General features: G+C 44.8%; 1 long non-coding RNA gene and 1 pseudogene across 1 annotated transcript; both read right to left on the reverse strand.

The window, feature by feature from the left end:
* Window positions 1-361: 361 nt before the first annotated feature.
* On the reverse strand, window positions 362-10,011 carry LOC119699884. Its single transcript, XR_005256578.1, has 3 exons — window positions 9,436-10,011; window positions 1,468-6,695; window positions 362-568 (listed from the first exon to the last, which is right to left on the reverse strand). It is a non-coding gene; the product is annotated as an uncharacterized LOC119699884 (long non-coding RNA).
* A 1,266-nt stretch (window positions 10,012-11,277) lies between these two features.
* The window catches only part of LOC119699136, a 28,564-nt pseudogene continuing 22,345 nt past the window's right edge, over window positions 11,278-17,496 (reverse strand).

Consider the following 17,496-nt stretch of genomic DNA (forward strand, 5'->3'; position numbering starts at 1 on the left):
CTCTGTCTGTGCCCAAATCCTCTGTGCTCCCAGCAGCTCAGCATCTGCCTCCAAGCTCCTTACCCCCAGCTTCTGCAGACATTTGGCATAGCCAAAGCAAACAATTGTCTGCAAAGGGAGGTTGCCAAGACAGCAACATAAATTTTGCTCACACTCTTGAGCATGGAGCAAAACATATGCTGGATTTTGCAGCAATGGAGACCCCTTCCAGGATTTTGAACACTGCTGAACTTTGCTGCACAGTCAGAAGTCAAACCACAGCCATCTGGGTACATCCATGCTAAGTCAGAACTGATGAGATTTCAGCATGGCACAGAGCAATACTCTTTGGGCAGGAAAAGTAAAGGAGGTCAGTCATGCGTTTGTTTGTTTAAGACTTCATTTATTTTATAACTGACAGGTGATCATTTTTATTGGCCTAAAGTAACTTGCCAGGAATAAAAAGAAGTTTCTCTTTCTTTTTTTCATAACAAGGAGATGCCAAACAAGTGGTTTCATGCTCAGAAGAGCCTCAGAGGTCTCTGCTGAATTGATTGACCATGGTTCAAACCAGTGTGCAGCACAGCCACTGAGGGAGAAACAGAACAAGGAGTCAGGGCATCAGGAAGGTCTACAGTATGCCACTGGGGCACTCTTCAGTGCCTCTGGGAGAACAAGCTGGGAAAGGCTGGAGCTGCATTTTAATCTTTTATATGTGTAGGATCCATCTGTTCTTGAACTTCAGGGAAATCTACTGCCAGGATCAGCCTCAAACATTGCAAGTGGGGTCTCTTCCAAAGGAAGATGAGTTCTGCAGGGCAAGCTGGAGAAAGCTTCAACTTTCAACCTAGAAAAACTCTAGGGTGGGAGTACACAATGTACAATTTCAGCTAGATTTAACTAACTGTGACTGAGGGTCACAGCGCTTCCTAGACATCCTCCTCCCTTCAAGCCAGTCAGGGCTCCTTCCAGCTGTTTCCTGAGATATATTTGTATTCTGCAAAGGGAAGGCTCAAGCTGATTGCTTTTACAACAGCTTCAACAGGAAAAATTTGCATAAAAAACAATGTGGAAAAAAAAAAGACCTGGCATCTTAAAAGGTTTCTTCTAATTCTGGCAGGTTGATCAGTACATTCTCTGCCAGAAAGAAGAGTTCCCTGCTGTATGTTTTCTAATGATTTGACCACTGCCCTCTAAAAAGAGATAGTGAAATGCACCGTGTAAGCACCTTCTCCATCAGCCTTGGGAGTTTTGAAAGTATCCTTATTTTTTTGCTCATATAAATGTAAAAGTTCATTATAATAATTCAGACAGTCCTTGTAGGCTGAAGAACATTTTCACATAAACAAACTTGCCCTTTGAATCACTACCATGTTTCTCTTATAACAATGATTAAATCACTTACAATAGTGATTTAAAATAAGTGTATTTTAGTGTGGTCTACTGCTGCAGTTAGATCAGGTGGTATTTCAATCTGACCAGCCTTACCTCAGGCAGAGAGATCTGGATGACTCCATTCTTGTCTTTGTCCAGGAGATGGAACACTTCTGAAATGTAGAAGAGTGGGGAAAAAAACCTGGATATAAACCACAGAGTTTGGCATGTAGAGAATCACTGCCTGACAAAGTGTAAAGGTCTGGCTGTTTGCCATAATCTACTGGAAATTTAGACTGGTTCTGTAAGATAATATTATAGCAGTTCTTCTTTCTTCTTACAAATAATTTCTAAGCTCTTGGGCTTGCTAGGTTTGGCTGGGGCATGCAGCAGGCATTTGGTAGATGTGGCAAGAGAAGAGAGGAGAGATGCTATGTGAAATATTCCACAGCGATGTCTTTTATTATCTTCTTTTCTGCAAAGGGGTCCAGTGACAGCTCTTCTCTAATGAGCTGTGCAGAAACAGGGGTTTATATAGGGCAAAAGGGGATTGAGAATCGTCCAATGGTAAGGGTTAAAGGAAAGTGACCTATAGCCTTACAGAGAGATAAGCAAGGGTCCAAGAGCGAGAGAGAGGGGCTCCTAAGGTCCAGTCATCATGACTCAGCATTTTGCCTATCTTAGGCTGCCGAACACCAAGGCAGGTTTGCAGGGTCTGTGCCTGCTACAACTCCACTTTCTGTATTTAGAAAAAAGGCGTTCCCTATAGCTCTTTTGAAACAATGAACAAGGCATGAGAACATGGCTAATACAATGATAAGCACAAGGAAAATCCACAACATTCCCTTAACCAAAGATGCAACCCATCCTGTTAATCCCCATTGACCGAACAGGTCAATAACCCAGTCTGGGTTGTTTTCTACTTTTAAGTCCTTCACAAGATCCTTCAGTTTCTGGACGTTCGCGTGGATGGATTCCGAGCGTGAAGAGAGGTTGAAGCAGCACATCCCTTCGAAGTCTTCGCAGCTGTGTCCGTGGGCCAGCAACAGGAAGTCAATTGCTGCTCGATTTTTGAGTGATGCATGTCTTGTGGTTTCTTCTTCCTTTAAGATATCGCTCAGGGCTGCAGATGCAGCATTGGCCTGCTTACTGAGCCAGCACCTGAGGTGATTTATTTCACCTAGGGCCTTGGCTGCAGCTACCCATGGTAGGAATAGGGAGACAGCAATCTTTTGGTTTGTTCCAATCGTATAATCTGGGATCGCAATTTTCATCAAATTCTGTGTAGGATCTTTTGTGGCATTTTAATTCATTTTCTTTTTTCCAATTATGTAACAAGGTGATATTTAGAGTGAGGGTAGAAAGTCTCCCGAGGGTACAGGGACCTCCCTGGAGTCGAGAGGGAATCCCAGCCCACACTCTGTCACCACAGATGAGAAACGTTCCCTTGGGTAATACTTTGGGATTGAGAGAGGACACAGACATCACACGAGCAGTGTAATTACACCAATCGGGAGGGTTGTAGGCTTTGTTAATGGGTTATATGTCTTTTCGGTATGTGTTTTTGGTCTGGTCAGTTTCTGGCCAATTATTTTTCGGGCGTCTGAAGTAAAATTTGACACAGTACATTGCCTTGGAGGACCCCAACAAGTCCAATTCTTGGGGTTCCTCTAGAGCATTGGGCAACATTTTTGTCCACTCATCCCAAGTATCTACCAGGTTGGGTCTCTTACCTGTGGTGCAGAGGAGCTCTGTGTTATAGATGGGCTAGTCATCGGCTGCGAAGGGAATTCCTACTAGACGTGGAAAGTGGGTTATCAACACTTCCCATGGATAAACACATGTTATCCTATTTTAATGTTTTTGCTAAGGTTACCCAAACATTATGGCTAGGCTGTGGGCTAATCTAATAGATAGCATACGGTATGGTGAAGAGCATCCAGGCAGCAGTAAGGACAGCACCAACGGAGATATTTTTCATCTTTGGACAGGAATGGGGCTTCTGATAGGGAATATAAGCAAAATTCGTTATCTTTGTGGTGAGAGGGTTAGGGTTTTCTCCCTTGTTCCTTTCCCGCCCCCTTTTATTTTTTTTTTTTTTCTAATAAGCTAAGGATGGGGGAGTGGGTATAGGTTTTTTGATAAGAGACAAGAAAATGGAATAATAAGGTTTTTTAGGGTATAGAGGGGTAAAAACATAAAATTCAGAGAACAATTTTGTGTTCAGACTACCTCTAACTTCTGGCTTAATGCAGCAGAATGTTATTCAGCTTTCTATATTGTCTGCTCTCGCATGATGGGACGGTCTTTCCCTATGTCTGTGGAGATTCGGCGACGTCTTCATCTCCAGGCAGAACTTGTTTGATTTTGAGGAGGACTTGTGTTTGACTCAGTTTGACTCTACTAACACTGAATTCTTGTCAGTGTTAGTAGAGGTAGTGTTCGCAGTGCCCAGGAATGGTTTCTCAGTGAGCTTTGCTTGGGTGGTATTTGCAAAGTGCTGAAGTATTGGCGGGTCAGGCTCAGATGTTGTACAGTTTAGGAAGATGATGACATAGAGAGCCTTGCAAAGTCTTTCAGCTGGAGATATGGCATTGTTTCTCCTCGCTGCTAGTTGAGGACTCTTTTGAGGGTTTGATGTGTCTGTTCTACGATGGATTGTCCTGTAGGGTTTGCAGGTATGCCTGTCTTGCATTCTATTCCCCACTCACTGAAGAACTCTTTTAGCTTACGAGAGGTATAGGCAGGTCCATTGTCTGTTTTGATCTCCTTTAGTACTCCCAGGGTAGCGAAGGCAAGGAGGAAGTGCTTTATGGTGTGCTGTGCAGTTTCTCCTGTATGTCATGATGCAAACACTGCTCCTGAAAATGTGTTGACCGATACAAGCACGTATTTTGACCTTCCAAAGGGTGTGAAGTGAGTTACATCTGTCTGCCGCAGCTGGCAGCTGTTCAGACCTCGGGGATTGACTCCCGTCCCCACAGATGGTATCTGGTAGTTTTGACAGCTCGGGCATGTGGCAACAATAGCTTTCGTCTGTTCTTTTGAAAGCTTGAACATTCTGATAAGGGAAGGTACATTTTGATGAAAAAATGAATGTGACAACTTTGCCTGGGCAAAGATGTTAGGGACATTAGCAATTTCTACTGCCATGGCTAATGCATCTGCTTTCCTGTTACCTTCTGTGATGATACCTGGGAGGTTGGTGTGTGACCTCACATGCATTATATGATAGGGTCGCTTTCTGTTGGAAATTAGGCGTGTTAATGCAGAAATCAATTGGTGTAACTTTTGGTTAGGAAGATCTTTGAGAAGAGCATGTTCTGCTCTCATAGCTATACCAGCAACATAAGCTGAATCTGTGACCAAATTAAAGGGTTTATCTTTGAATTTCTCAAAGGCTCGGACAACAGCTGCTAACTCTGCAATCTGTGGAGATCCCTCCACTATTTCACTATTAGATTCCCATTTTTGGGTAATAGGGTCTTTCCATGTCATTACCGACTTGTGGGATGACCCTGAGCCATCTGTAAAGATGGTTAGAGCTTTGAGAGGTGTCCTACTTTGGTCTAATTTTGGGGTCAGATGAAAGGTCACATCCCGATTAAAAAGTTTGTGTTTTGGGATATGAACTGAAATTTGGCCTGTATAGCTATCTAGGGCAAACTGGAGACTCTCATTGGTCTGAAGCAAATGCTCCAGGTCCCCAGTGGTCAGTGGCAAGTATATGCATGTGAACTCACACCCTGCAAGAGACCGGAGGCGAGATCTAGCCTTTTTTATGAGATGTGCCGTGGTTTCTTAGAAGGTGGTAATTGTCTTTTTAGGTTGGTTATTTGTAAAGATCCACTCTAGGATCAGCAAAGGGTCTTGAAATTGAGTGACACACTGGAAAATCAGTCCATAGAACTGAGGTGCTTTTCCCAAAATGACGAACTGGAAGGGCAGGCTGGGCTTGAAGCGATGAGCTTTGTGTGAAGACAGGGCTTCTTGGACCTTGGTGATGGCATCTTGGGCCTCTGTTGTGAGAGTGCATGTAGAGTCCAGATCCTCGTGGCCACGGAGAAGGTTGAACAGGGGAGCGAGGTCCTCTGTTGTGATTCCTAGCAGAGGACTCACCCAGTTAATGGATCCACACAGACTGTGTAAATCTCTCAGGGTTTTTGGGTCGTCTCGGATGGAGAGCTGCTGGGGTACGATGGTCCTTTCCCGGATCTGGAATCCAATTTAAGTCCATGGGTTGGTGTACTGTATTTTGTCCTCAGGGATCTCGGATCCTGCCTTTTCTATGGTTTCAATAGTCTTTTTAACTGCTTTGTCCAGGTAAGCTTTTTCTGATGCACAAACCAGGATATCATCCATATAGTGGTGGATGATTGCATCTTGGAATAGGTTCCGAATGGGAGACAGGATATGAGCAACATACCACTGCCATATAGTTGGGCTGTTTTTTAGTCCTTGAGGTAGAAAACACCAATGATACCTTTTAAGTGGAGCCTCTCTGTTAAGAGAGAGAACGGAGAAGGCAAACCGCGGAGCGTCCAGAGGATGCAAAGGTATGCTGAAGAAACAGTCTTTAATGTCTATGATAGCAAGTGTCCAGTCTCTAGCCAGCATCGAGGGGGAGGGCAGGCCAGGCTGTAAGGGGCCCATGTCCTCGACGACTTTGTTGATTTTGTGAAGGTCATGGAGGAGCCTCCACCTGTCCGTTCCAGGCTTTTTCAGTACAAAGACTGGAGAGTTCCAAGGGCTGGTGGTCTCAATGATGTGGCCTTTGGTTAGCTGTTCTTCCATGAGAGCTTGTAGTGCACGCAGCTTTACTTCAGAAAGGGGCCACTGCTCGATCCAGATCGGGTCATGGCATTTCCAGGTGAGCCGAGGAGTATCTGGCAGTGCGTGCTCCTCAGTGGCCCCAATTAGAAATCCCGACTGGGAATACGTAGGGAAGCCCCCCATTGGGATAGAAGATAGTCCCTTCCTCAAAGGGTGATGGTGACCCTTACCACGAATGGGCGGATGGTTGCCAGCTTGCCTTCAGGCCCTTCGACGAGGACGTTGTTCTTGCTCTGCGTAGACACTGTGGCTCTACCAATCCCTGAAATCATGCCTGGTAGTGGCTGTAGTTCCCAGTGTGCTGGCCATTCTGAGCCAGTGATGATGGTCACATCAGCACCGGTGTCCAGCATCCCTGGCAGATGGATCTTTCCTGCTCTGCAGGTGAGACCACATTCAATGGTAGGTTTACTTGGTCCCACAAATTGTGCCCACATTGCTGTAGGGTTCAGAGGAAGCTGCTCCCTGTGATTCTTTGGGAGTAGAAAGGCCTGTGCAATTGGAGTTCCCTTTGAAAGAAAATATGGTTAGTCTGTGCAGTACACCTGGACAAAGATTTCTTGTCCTGAGTGCACTGTTTGTACCTCTGGAACAACAAAGATCTCCTTTGGGCTATGGAGAGTGTCACCTACAATTAAGATGTTAGAAGGACTGCCTTTTGGCCCACGTTTGCCTGTGGGAACACGATAAACATCTTTATTTTTAAAGTTAATGTACAGAGCAGTTACCAGCTGGCGCCAGGTTCCCATCGGTATCGCTCCGTGTGTTGGACCCTCTTCAGGTGTTCTGGAATCTCCTGGGGTGGTGTGTGGATGGGTCTGGATGGCCTTTGATTTGTTGTCATAGCACGAGGCTCCACTGTGCTGTGCGAGCCGTTTCCCGAATACAACTGGTAGCGTGGCTGGTGCTGGGGCCTTTGGTAGGTGTTGCCAAGGTATCGGGCAGGTGGCCTGTCTGGACAGTCCCTCATAAAGTGTGTCAAATCTCCACAGTACAGGCAGCAAGCCTGGTCTTTAGAAACCATAACTGCATATGCATCAGAAACTCCTTCAGCAATACCCTTAGCAACTGCTTCTGCCACTGTATTTTCACTGGACAAATGACGTGTGCAGCTTTCCAGCATTTGCTCTATGGTAGGTTCTGTGTCCAGGGGTAGAGCCCTCAGAACTGTTTTACATTTTTCATCAGCATTACTCAGTACAAGTTTACACAACAGTTCTTTTCTTGCCTCTGTGCTCTCTATCTGTTTTTCTAGAGTATCTTTAACTCTATCCACAAATTTGATAAAGCTTTCATCTATTCCTTGTTTAATATTAGAAAAATGTTGGGAAGGACAGAGTCATCTGGGGTGAGAAGTAAGGAGGTTTTTGCTGCCATAGCCAAGTCTTGCAATGCTTCCTTAGGTAAGGTGTCAGTCTGATCATTAGGTTTCTGTAAATCCCCTTCACCAGCTAGCTATTAGACTGTAAAATCTGGCCTATCAGCATTTGTAGCATATGAATCTGATAATGTTTTCAATTGTTTTTTCCAATGCCTTTCCCATAACATATATTCTGCTGGGGAAAGGAGGCAGTGGGCTATATTCTTAATGTTGTGGGGTACCAAGATATGTGCTGAGAACGTGGCTTCTAGGAAATTGCTAAAAATATGTGAGCTTCTACCATGTTCTTTAGCTATGTTATTTAGTTGTATGCGTTCCATATTTGAGTTAGGTTCCCACATCTTTCTAGTAGTAGCTCCACCTATTTTTCCCTTTTTATAATCTACTGGGAAGGCAGAAATTTTCTGTGCCATTTCCCAATCCCCTGCCTTTGTAGCTTCCAATTTGATCAGAGCCCATGCATCAATGTGCTGTGTATCAGAATCAGAATCACTGTCACTGCTGTCCGAGGAGGAGGAGGAAGAGGAGTGAGAGCGAGAGCAACCCCTATGCTTTTTATGTCATGTTGGAGCGGGTTTTGGCAGAGCTTTTTGGGACTGGGGGTGATTTGAGGAAGCACACAGCAAGGCTTGGCTACAAGGGGTGGCAGTGGTGCTGCAATGGCAGCAACTCGGGTAGCACAGCTCAATCCTCACAGGATTGAGGCACATGGGGAAGTGGGGTGGTACAGTGGGGGGCTTCAGAGGTTCCATGCGAGGGACACTGAGGGTGGGTGGGTGGTTGGAAAGCCGGGGAATGGGGGCAAGGGAAGTGCGGGGGGGGCATTGGCCTTGGCGGTGCTGCCATGGGTACAGCGTGGTTTGCTGGGGCTGCGGCAACTAGGCAGGCCGGGAGACCTCCTGCTGCGGCAGGTCTGGAGGCAGGGATGCACGCGGGGGTGGGGGGGGGGGGTGGCAGCAGGGGTGGGGGCTGTGTTTGAGGGGCCAGCAGGGACGGCAGGGATGGCGGTGAGGCTGGGGGCTGGGACTGAGGGGCCAGCAGGGGTGGGGGAAAGGACGGCAGCAGCAGAGATAAGGGGAGCCATGGCAGGGGAGGAGGAAGCAGCTGCAGAGGTAGAGGGGACCGCAGGGGGGGTGGGGTGCACACAGGGTGCCGCGGGCTGCACAATCGACAGAACGGGATTTGTGCTTGCCGCGTCTGGAGGGGAAGGCGGGGGGAGGGTGGACTACCAGGACCCTGCAGGCGCGGCAGGAGGTTTGTATTTCTAGTTTCTAATAGAGGGGTTGGTTGTAAGTTGGGACCAGAGACGGCATTAGAACCTAGGGAAAGAGAGGCTGCAAGGGAGAGCTTATCAGCACAATTTGCATTTGAAGGAATAGGGTCTGGTGAGAGAGATAAGGTTGTGTCTCTGTCTTTCCCTGAGGGGCTAATGAGAGAGGGGTTTTTGTTAGCTTTCTCCACAGCTTTTGTTATAATATGAAAAAAAGGGATGAAATGGGCTACGTATTATTCTTGTTTGGACTGGAAATGAAAAAGTTTAAAACCAATCTGGTCCCAAAAAGAGTCTAGAGTTATGGTATCTATAGTAATGTCAGGGAACTGGAGGATTATCCACGTTATAAATTTTCTCAGATTTTGAAAGGTTACCTTCAGAAAAAGAAAAATTGTTAGCAGATAGGATTTCTAGGATTAGTAAATATATTTCTCTCTTTTTATCCTGGGATCTTGTACTAAGTTTTGATCCCATTTTTCCCATTCCCCACCAGCAGAAAAAAGAGAAAAAAAAAAAAGAAAAAAAAACTAAAAAGGGACCCAAGAATTTTTTTTTTTTTTTTTTGCATGCAAGAAATGCTGTTTTTAAAACTTACACTTCTTCAGCCAGATGTGGGTCAAAGGACTGCTGGTAGGTGGTCTTGCCATTTCAGTCTCCTCGGGCACTTGTCCAGCTGTCAAAGTGAGGGTCGACTGAGAGCCCCTCTGAAGCAGTCCTTCTAAAATGGAGGTCTTACTTCTTCTAGGGTTTGACGATCCAAAGGCAGTACTATTTCAGGAAGAAATGCTGCTCTCCAGGGTATTACTCCCTGTTCGGTGTGTCAAATTTAAATGCCGCTTGCTGGGTTGCGGGGGTCTTCCCAGATAGCTGCATTAAAAGCTGGATAGCTCAGCTCTGATAAGCGCTGCCTGCCCAAGCTCTAGCAGCACCTTCCAACCTTCGCCTTAGCAAGCCTTTTAGTGATATTCAGCTTTTGTGATTTTCAGCTCACTAGTGATTTCAGCTCTTGGGCTTGCTAGGCTCGGCTGGGGCATGCAGCAGGCATTCAGTAGATGTGGCAAGAGAAGAGAGGAGAGATGCTGTGTGAAATATTCCACAGCAGTGTCTTTTATTGGTCTTCTTTTCTGCAAAGGGGTCCAGTGACAGCTCTTCTCTAATGAGCTGTGCAGAAGCAGAAACAGGGGTTTATATAGGGCAAAAGGGGAATTGAGAATTGTCCAATGGTAAGGGTTAAAGGAAAGTGACCTATAGCCTTACAGAGAGATAAGCAAGGGTCCAAGAGCGAGAGAGAGGGGCTCCTAAGGTCCAGTCATCATGACTCAGCATTTTGCCTATCTTAGGCTGCCGAACACCAAGGCAGGTTTGCAGGGTCTGTGCCTGCTACACAGCATGCCGCCCATGCCCTGCCATCCTCCCTGCTCATGTATAGCTAATCAGTGCCAGGACAATCATTCCTACCTCTGCCATGTTTACATTGTCACTGCTATGCCCACTGATGGCTGGGACAGGGACTGTCCCTACCACCACAAGTTCCTACTCTTTGAAACATTAATGAGTGAGAGAAACATTTCAAGCAGCAAGTGGCAAGCCAGGCAGAGTGGAAAACATGTTCCCATGGGCTGGCAGCATGCCTGCCTTCACATTACATGGTGGCAGACAAGCCATTGAGGAAAATATCCTATCATTTGGCAAACACTGCAACAGACCAAGTCTGTCTTGCTTAATGTTTCAGACAAGATGACAGATGCCTACTACTGCCAGCAGGTTTATTATTCAGAATTAGAAGCCACCCAGACCTAGAGTTAATAGTGGATTTGGGCCTCAAGACTTGCTTTCCTGACAAGGCTTAGGACAGAGCTGTGTCTTCATGAACCCAACACTTCTTCATGAAACTCCAGGGCAAATGTTCTGTGATGAGCAACATCAAGTATGGTGGCAGCAGGCTTGCCTGAAAAGGAGGTGGTCACACCAGGAAAGTCCAACTCTGACCTTCCTTTAGACTGCTTCATTCTGGGTGAACTTCTTGGGATATTAAATCCTGTACCAGAAAAAAATTAATTCAACAGTTCTACAAGATTTCAAAAATACAAAGGCAGTTTTTTGTAGGTCCTAAAAATATGTTTCTTGTGTTTACTTATGCTCAGGCAGCAATGCAATGTATTGCAACAGCTGAAATGTTCATATGAGCGTTAATAGACCAGGCAGCAGAAAGAGCTGTCTTTGCTAATAATCAAAGAGAGTTAATCTGTCTTTCTGTAAGGTATTGCAAATCATGGAGAATGATGGGGCCAAGGTGAAAGAGGATTTGCTTGTGCCCTGTCAAGTGAGAGGTGTTTCAGAGCCCTGGAACAAATTTGAGCCCTGAGAAGGAAGGCTTCCAATTATATCTGCCTGTGAGGGTTTAACTCTATCTCAGTTCTGGATCTGTACTTCAGAGCTAAGAGGGGAGGGAAGGGGATAGAGTCAGAAGTGTTGTTACCAAATACTTTTGAATCTTCATCCAAAGTGTCTTGTATTCTACAAGTCCCAAGATGCCGGTCCCATCAGTCTGGAGCATGTTAAGGCATGGTTCAAAAATCAGGATTCCTTTATCCTTAACAAAACTGGAGTGTAAAAATAAGGGTTGGATGGTGCAACACTGGAAAGCAATCTGGAGAGCAGTTCTGATAAAAACAAATCACCCATCACAGTGTCATCTTAATGCCAGTTTAGTTCTCATTTGAAATGCATCTCCATCTCCCACAGACATGACCACAGCTCCACATTTGCTTGGCTAAAGGCATGCCAAGAATTTCTAGGCTATCTTCACTCTCAAGAAATGATATATGGGATTGCTAAATATATAAGCAAGATTAAAAGCACTCACATTTTGGACACTTAACAGTAGATTAGATTTTGCCTTAGGGGGAAAAGTGCCTGGCATTGCAGCAGAAAATTGTTAAGAACCAGGGGCAGGACCTCCAAGTGAAAAGAGTCAGTAGCTGTCTACAGAGTCCTCTCCCATGTCCTTCAGGGCTTTGAACATCCCTTCCAATGTAAAATTGAGCAGAAACAGGGATTTGGACACTATGAATTGTACTTAGTGAGTGACCCCATTAAGTTTGGGAGCCTATGGAGTGTAGGGCAATGGCATCACTTCCCCTAACAGCCAGTTATCCACAAGATCCACAGTGAATCTCTGCTGGCCTCAATATGGCCATGCCATGACACCAACACCAGCAAGCTCCTGGCAGTATAAATCATCACCTTCCCAGTGCAAAGGAGCACTGGGCAGAGGTGTTGACCTCTCCTTTTCCCTTGACTACAGAAACCTTATAAGCCCCCAAGTGTCCCTCAAGTTATGCAGAGGGTAGGCAGGCACTGCCTGTGCTTGCAGCCTTCCCCCTGGGAAGAGACTCAGCCTGTCTCTGCTACTGTGAGCTTAGGGCTCTGTTAGCAGGACCTGACTCAGAAACAGCAGCTGTGGATGTACACAAAACCTACATCCTGCCAAGCATGCAGAGTATGCACCTGGAACTGTACAGGCGCAGCCAGGCAGAAAGGCCCTACTTCTCCCCACTATATTTAGGAAAATGTTTAAGCAATGAGATATGGTGGTGAGAGAAGAAGCTGATGATTAAATAGTTTCTGCCACCATGAGCTGATAGAGATGCCTGATTGAATTTTTTGCCCCCATCCATGTGCCAGGACAACTGAAGTGTAAACTTAGCCCAGCTTGTCAGGAAGTTTTGCAAAAGAGATCCAGAAACTTTAAAGGTGATGAAATTACATTCAAAGGATACAGCTAAAAGGCGGATCATCTCCCTGCAAGTGTTAATGTTGAATCTATGACTTTTCACATCCTTTCCAGTACAAAAAAGGAACTATAAAAGACTAAGTGAGAAATAGTTTAAGATAAATATTTTTATGCAGACGATGCTGAAGATACCAACCACCTTAAAATCTTGGTAGCAAAGCCAATGCTCTGCCATTTCTTCCACTATGTCCTTTCAGTTGATTAATATGGCTTTTTTTTTTTTTTTTTTTCCCCCACAGTGGGAGGGGATGTTATTGGTTTTGGTGGTGATAAGCCTCTATTTGTCCACAGAAGTCATGCAGCGGCAGCATAAATACACTGCCCATGGTGGTCCTCCCAGAAAAGTACAGGGAATGTTGTGTCTCTGCAGAACATCTGCTGACAGCATTTGGAAGGGAAGCATCAGGCACTATTTCCACTCCACCCCATATTTAGAAGTTCAACAAGCCAGGAGAAATTCAGCTGGGATCAGACAAAAACTCTGTTTTTCATCACCCCTAGCTGACAGAGCTGGGTTTTGTTAGCACAGACCCTGTTCTCAGCTCTATCCAATGGGAAGTACATAATATCACTCACTCTTCACCAAAACCCGGTTTAGGATCCTTTGAAGTTCACTTGCCGTCACTTCACAGTCCTGGACAGAAAACAAAACATACTGTAGGTGTTAACACAAAAATTATTTCAAGCAAGCTCTATTGATTTGCTATCAGACATCCAGAGACTATTTTCTTTCCAAATCTAAGACATGTAAACCCTTAATTTTTTTCAAACCTTTCACATTTACCCTCAGCTATCAGAGGGAGAAGATCTTCAAAACCAATCATATTTTCTAGACATTCAACCAGGAAATAAGTGGTTTGTTAGGTGCTATGATGACGTGACCAAGTAAATGGAAACTTTTTAAAATGCTTGACTGAATAAAAAGTTTCAGGAAAACATTTGAGATTTTCAGGGCTTACGGAAACTACAACCAAACAATCCTAAAATTGCTATCTCAAAACTCAGAATTGGTCTTCCTAACTAAAAAGATGTTTTTCCTCTCCAGCAGTAGTGTCCACCTGTTCATTAAGAGGAAACGTGATATGACAGCCACAGGGTAACGCAGCAGGACTTTATATATACTGTTTTTCAAATATTAAGTAGAGAAAAAGCCCAGCCAACAGTTTTTTGATTCCTGGAGCTAAACAAAAAGAAAGGAATTGGCCAGCCAAGCAATTGACAGAATTATATGATAACTCCACAGGTAATTTATTTCACCCTGGGATAATATTGTCACAGTCCTCACTCCTATTGCCATATTTTCAGTTATTCCCTGCCTTGCATTACCAAGGGGAAAAAAAAATCACACTTTGTTCCAATGAGAGGAACAATGTAGAAAATCTTCTCTATTGTAAAATAAATGGAACTGAAGCTATGAGTTAAAAAAGGGGATAAATACTTGTTTTTTTGAACAGACAGTAAAAGGAATTGGCAAGTCAAATATTTGTATAATCATAACAGAGAGGTCTCAGGTTTTTTTGTTCACTTTAATCCACTTATCTCTCCAGAAAGCTTTTGGAATAGAGTCTTGAACTCATCATATATCTTTGTTATCAACATGAGGCTAGAGGAAAGGGATGGCCAAGAGAACAGTCAACAATGTTATAAATGTAATTACCAATTAAATTGAATAAATAATTTGCGAGACCCAAATTATGATAAAATAACAAAGTATAAAATTTATTTCATATTCGAATGACAAAATCTGGGTCAGCCATGAATCGATCGGACAGAGTCTAGCCCAGGACTTAGGCTCTGGGTGACACACGTGCACAGCTCTGAGCCCCTGTATGCGTCAGAGTGGTAGTGGCACACCATAGCCATGTCTGAGTCCAGTTCTTATACTCTTTTTCTTGCCACAGGTGAGGATGTCCTTTGTCCTTTTCTTAATCAAGTAAGTCCCAAAGCTTCTCCGGTCCCAGGATAATGCTATCAGATGGAAGACGGACGGTCCAGCTCTCGATGTCTTGGGAATAATTCATAGGCTTCTTGACTCTTGCTAGACAGAACCTAAGAGCCGCGTTTACAATACACAAAACCCGCGTCCAGGAAGATATACAAGCTAAACAGTCCCTTACTGGTAGTCCTTTACATGTTAAGGGATTTCCCAGAAACGGACTATAGGCTTGAATGGATTACCATCGGATATGTCATCTCCCCTGGCTATCTGTAGCCAGGTGTGCCACTAATGGCTTATTCTTTACTTAGTTAAAATTTCTGAGATCATGTGCTGCTTTCCTCTCCTTCACATGTAAATGCAGCAAGACCATGTGTGGTATGTGTATGACAGTGGGTTTCCCAACTCCTGAAAGCCACTTTTCTTTAGCTTTGGGAACTTGCCTGGGCAAACCTCCTTTAATAGTAAAAACCCCTCAATCTTCTCATAACCAACCTTAGCTTATTACAGTATATTCATATTTATAACGATATTACATTCAGTATATCACTTTATTTGCCTATGAATTTTGACACGTTTATAACAACAAGGTTCTAAGAAGTGAGCTGTGGATATTGTAAAGATGATGTACAGAGGCTTATTTACAGCAACAGAAAATGAGCATGTGCTCTCCAGCAATGGCAAAACAGAGGCACTACCTTAGTCATGACCAGCCAGGGGCTGGCTCAGTTTGAGAGCAAGTACTTTCTAAGGCTGTTGAGAAAGTTTTCTTCTGTTACCAAGACAGCATTAGAAAATAGCCACAGTGAAAATGTTGCTGCACTTGGCCAGAGCAATTCAGCAGCTCATTGAAAGCCTTTTGCAGCTTCTCCCAGGCTTCAGGAAGACTATTTATTTCTATGGAAATGTGCCTTTTCCACCTTCTCCTACCCATGCAGGAGGTAAAGACAACCAAACATGTTCCAGTTCAGTCTACAAGGGTGAAGTCTCTGTGCCACATGGCCCAGGTACCTAAAAATGAATGTGAAACTAAGACATGGACATATGTAAAAAATCCCCACAGGCAAAAAATATTTCTCCTCAGCACAAAAACATTCTATAATCCCAGCTAGAATGAGAAATAAAAATCATGCCCCTGTTTTAGTTCCACATTATGAAGGAAAACTCTGCCCAGTTAGGTTGTCTAACCTCATATGGCTTTGCAGACACCTTATCACCCATCATGCTAAAAAAAAAAAAAAGAAAAAAAAAGAAAACTGTTAAACCAGAAATTATGACTCTACTTTAAAGTCTTGCCTTTAAAATAATTGCAGGGGAAAAAAAAGCTGTTTAACTATAAGGTGTTAATAACTAGCAAAACAAGCCCCCATGTTTCCTGCTTCCCATGCTCCGCATCCCACCTCTGCCTGCCCCAACTCTTTGAAGATATTTCCCATGGGAAATGCAGCCTTGCTGTTCTTGTCTTCCATCCAGACTCCGGCTTTTTCATCCAATGGATGCTATTGATACTACCCCTTTTAAAACCATCTCATCATCATCATAGTCTCAAATCCTGCACACTTTCATTGTGGGAACTTCTCCTTCACAGAGCTGAGGGACCTTGTTCCAAGCTGAGTGCTTAGGGGACCCCTCAGAAGAGCCATGACTCTGAAGAACCATCTGCCATGGATGTATGGTCACTATGGTAGACTGTGGAAAAAATTCATTGTGGAAATGGGCCTATTTTGCTGGTTAAGACAAAAGATCAAGACCAGGGTATGGATGCAGCATGCGACCTTCTCCTTTGCTTGCCTCCCCAGCAGAAGGGGGGCTTTTCAGGGAAGGTACTCATTGTGATTTAGCCTGATTCTTAGCAAAAACTCTAAGGCAGAACTCCCCATTCTTGTAGGGCTCAAAGGTGGAGGGTACAATGAGGTACTGTCCCTGGGGCAGCGTCATGTGGCTGGAGGCCTCATGCAGGTTCACAGCTGCTTTACAGCTGTGCACGTGGTTTTGTCAGAAACCCTTTGGCAGTTCCCTGGTAAACCAGCCACCTGATTTCAATTTCAGTGCTTCAAAGCCATCTCAAGCTTTTCATTTCGTAACATAATAAATCCGTGAGGGATGGCACAAAAGACAACCACCACAGTTCTGTAATGGGAAACAGGCAGATGATTAGAAGGGTGTTGTGGTTTGAAGAGGAAGGGAGTTTTTTGAGAGGCAGTGGTCAAACCAATGGGTGCTCAGATGTGAATATTGGCACCTGGAGTGGCCACTGAGGATATGAATACGCTTCCGAGAACACAGGGGTTAAAAGCAGAGGACTCTCAGGGGAACGCCCTTTTGGTTCTGGGCAGTGAAAGAGGTTAGACCTCCCCTGCCCAGCTGTGGGCTGGGTGGGAAGGGGAAGCCACGAGGTCTGGGTGAGGTAGGCTGGAGCCTTGGACAGATGCACAGAGAAGGGGGGGTGAAGACCCCTGCAAGATGGAAGGGTGGAGGAGCATTGAGAGACATCAGGCAGCGCCCCACCCCGGGAGAGAGAGAGAGAGAGAGCATGCCTGTGCCACCTTGAAACTTAATATCCTGTGCTGGCAACAAGGCCAAAGGAAAGGGGGGGGGGGGGGGGGGGGGGGTGGTGCAGCAAGACGGGTGCTGCAGCTGGAAGCTGTGGGAGTTCTGGGCAGACAGAGCCTGTGATTTTAACCCTTTTCTGGGATGATGGAAACCTTACAAATGCTTATCCTCCTAGAGCTGAATGAGAAGAGAGATAGGGATGAAATAGGAGGAAATGGACAAGTGTGATGTAAAGTTGTACAAGTGAAGGATGACCGAGAGAAGTTGAGAAGAATCCTAGGTGGGAGGAGATGATGGAGTGGCCTTTGGCTGGACTTTTCTTGTATAGCCATGGACAGAACCATTTTTCCTGTGATACAGAGACTGCATTT

The sequence above is a fragment of the Motacilla alba genome, chromosome 3, assembly GCF_015832195.1.
Source record: "Motacilla alba alba isolate MOTALB_02 chromosome 3, Motacilla_alba_V1.0_pri, whole genome shotgun sequence".
NCBI classification, from domain to species: domain Eukaryota; kingdom Metazoa; phylum Chordata; class Aves; order Passeriformes; family Motacillidae; genus Motacilla; species Motacilla alba.